This window comes from Sinocyclocheilus rhinocerous, unplaced genomic scaffold (assembly GCF_001515625.1).
Source record: "Sinocyclocheilus rhinocerous isolate Xijiao unplaced genomic scaffold, SAMN03320098_v1.1 scaffold16122, whole genome shotgun sequence".
Classification (NCBI taxonomy): domain Eukaryota; kingdom Metazoa; phylum Chordata; class Actinopteri; order Cypriniformes; family Cyprinidae; genus Sinocyclocheilus; species Sinocyclocheilus rhinocerous.
In genome coordinates, this window is record NW_015628133.1 from 1 (window position 1) to 3,610 (window position 3,610).

General features: G+C 37.5%; 1 long non-coding RNA gene across 1 annotated transcript; it reads right to left on the minus strand.

Moving 5' to 3' along the window:
• Positions 1 to 1,526: 1,526 nt before the first annotated feature.
• On the minus strand, positions 1,527 to 3,610 carry LOC107737202 (uncharacterized). Its single transcript, XR_001639776.1, has 3 exons — positions 3,431 to 3,610; positions 2,189 to 2,372; positions 1,527 to 1,740 (listed from the first exon to the last, which is right to left on the minus strand). It is a non-coding gene; the product is annotated as an uncharacterized LOC107737202 (long non-coding RNA).

Sequence of the window (3,610 nt, forward strand, 5' to 3'; positions counted from 1 at the left end):
TTGTGAAAGCGAAACTACTTTGTTTGACCTTCCAAAAGAGGACACTACTAGAAATCAGTGGTAAAGTTGTATTTCCAACACTGTTCCAGAACAGTTTAACCCAAATATTAAGATGTGTGCAGCACATTTTATGGAGGACTGTTTCCTGATCCTGGTAGAGTAGACTACAATGCCGGCTGTTCTGACTCACAGACTGCAAGTAGATTTTTTTATATTTAAAGAATTTGCCACTTATGATTCAAACGACAGTTTTTTGAGCAGTGTAGAGTAGCACTTGTTGTTTGTCATTTCTCCGATCACAAATGCAGACATGGTTTTATGTTTACGCGGCGCGATGCAACGCATAAAAAGACAGTACAAGTCATTATAATCCGTAGTTATGTCCCCACTGGATGCAACAAATGCCTCGTTTATAATGGGTTTTAATGTTATTTTGTCTCGTCGCTCCGGCCGGACAGGGCAGCACAATATGGTAGGGGCGTAACATTTCCGTCACACGCTTGAGGTATTCGGCCAATCACAACGCAGTGGATAGCTGGCCAATCAGAGCACACCTCGCTTTTCAGACGATGAGCTTTGTAAAAACCTACGCATTTCAGAAAGGTTCAGAAAATAATGTGTTTTTTTTTACCTTAAACCGCATAAACATATTTCATTACACCAAATACACAAAATAATGTTTTTTTAGCAGCATCATATGACCCCTTTAAGTAATTTTACAATTACTGTACTTACAGTAACTAAATTTAAGTATCTGTACGTTCGAGTATTTTTATTTTGACAAACCTTTACTTTTACTTCACTACATTGTAAAAGCATAATATTGTACTTTTTACTCCACTACATTTCATAAAGACATATCGTTCATATCGAACTGAAGAAATTTACCACCCTCTCTGAGACGCAAGAGAGAGGTCCGATTTGTGAAAGAGACGATTCTTTCCAATTAACCTCCTGAATCTGTTCACAAATCACACTGAATGATGAGAATGATGGCTCAAAATGAGCCAAAGAATCGGGATATTGTCAGAGCTTGAATGTGCATGCGACTGATGGCATAGAATAAATAAACATGGTTCATCGATCAGTACTTGAATGTTGATCCAGAAACATCCTACAAGGCAAGCAATTGTAAACACATTCAAGTAGTAGCAGAGCATGTTTGAAGCCAAATTAAATGCTGCAGTTTTCAAACTGTCTGGTGGACACATCCATGACCTTAATATCTCCTCCATCAATATCGGCTGATCCGATGCACTTGAGTTTCTCATCTGTCCAGTAGATTCTGTGATGCAGGGAGTCCACCGTCAAACTGACCGGCCATCGGAGAGAGTGACTGACCAGCACACGTCTGTCTGAGCCGTCCATTCCTGCTCTTTCTATTTGAGCCTCGTCCCCAGTTTCTGACCAGAACATAATTCTGAAAGAAAGACAAATATCAGGGCTCTAATATCTATATTTTATCTATTATCGTTTTTCAGTTACCAAAATGATTATGTATTTGTAGTTAACAATAACAACACTGACCTTTAATGAAGGTTCCTTTGCTCTTCTGATCCAGTGACAACCATTTTATGTGGTCTGTGTCGAGGCTGATCCAGTACACTCTCTGCTTCTGCCAGTCGTAGTCAAGTGAAAGGACAAACTGCTTCTCTGACGATAGCAGGACGTCCAGACTGGAGCTCCTCAGACCCAGCAGGAAGACCTCAGGCTGCACAGACGCCAGCAGGTACGGCTCACCTGAGACAGGAACACAACTTTCAACTACAGTCTCAGCTTGTGTAAAGAAAAGGATGGATGTACCTCGAAGTGCATGAGTGTATTAGAAATTGCATTATATTGTGAAACTGCATTATAAAGTGCATTATATTGTCTATTCAATCCATACTTATGATCTGAACACTCATGTGAAATATTCTAGCCCACAATGCATTGCACACTTAACCTTTCACTTGCAGTGTAACAAATGACATCTCTTTTTAACATATCATTGAAATGCTAAATACCTTAATTTTTTTTAGATAACATGTAAAATGTAGCATACTACTATTTGTTGCACAATGCAAACAGTCTGACCATTCTTGTAAAATATAGAGTGTATACTGCTCCGTATGCAAGCCATTCCGAACATGGCCTATGTTTTACAACCAGAAAAACATATATTTGCTCTTGCTTGTAATTTGTATACCTGTGATTTTGCAGCTGTGGCCATCAGGTTCCAGAACATAGCCGTGACTACATGAGCACTCAAATGAGCCCTGAGTGTTGATACAGTGGTGTGAACAGAAGTCTGGATGGTCCACACACTCATCCACATCAACACACACCACACCATCATCTACAGGCTTGTAGCCGATCCTGCACCAACAGCGCTATAGAACGAAGATAAAAGCAGTGACAGGAAGCACAAAATGGTAAGCAACTGCTTATTAATTGCGTATTAATAAGAGGCCAAACACCAAAGTGAGAGAGGTTGCATCTGATACTGGTTTACTATACAGAAACAAAGCTTATTTACATAATTTCTTGAATGCAACCAAGCAGTTTGGGGCTACTGCCATCAACTGGTCAACATTGATAAAATGCTTTTTATTTTTGCCTTTTAGACTCATCAGAGTCATGCAGAGTATTCATCAAATTTATTGAAAAGCTTATCCTATAAATTCTTATCAAATTTGGGTTATATTATCGGTCTAAAAATTATTTTCCAAAACTGATTTTTTTTGGTGGGGGGGGGGATATTTGGTGTAACGGATTAACATCCGACACTGGTCAATGGTTGTAAAAAAAATTTTTTTTTTAGAAACTTTAAAACCTAAAGTCCTAAACTTGTTAACATACACAACCATTCAAACATTTGGTGTCTGTAAGACTTTTTTTTTTTTTTAATTTTTAAACAAATTACTTTTTTTTTTAACGCAAGGATGCATTCAATTGATTTAAAAAATGACAGCAAAGGCATGAATTTCTATTCATCAAAGAATCCTAAAAAAAACTATCACTGTTTCCGCGAAAATATTAAGCAACATTGAAAATAATAAGAAACGTTTCTTGAGCAGCAAATCAGTATATTAGAATGATTTCTGAAGGATCATGTGACACTGAAGAGTGGAGTAATGATGCTGAAAATTCAGCTTTGCATCACAGGAATAAATTACAATTTAAAATCTATTACAATAGAAAACAGTTGTTTTAAATTGTAATAATATTTCACAATATTACTGTTTTTACTGTATTTATTTTTTTGTTTTTACCCAAATAAATGCAGCTTTGGTAAGAGACGCCTTTCAAAATATAAAAAAAAAAATCTAACCACCCCAAAATTTTGAACTGTAGTGTATGTTAATATTATAAGTCAAACTTTATATGACTGGTAGTTTTTAATATTCAAGACATTTTATAACATTAAAACAGAAAGAGGAAATCATACCGTGCCTGTAGGTGTGCTATGGCAGTCCTGTGCACACTTTGACTGTTCAGAGCATTTGTCTGTCTGGCACGTCCCGCCCTCATCAGAACCGTCCGGACAGTTAGTGACTCCGTTACAGAGCTGAGACGTGTCCACACACTCCAAACTACCACACTGGAACAGATGAGGAGGACAGGACAC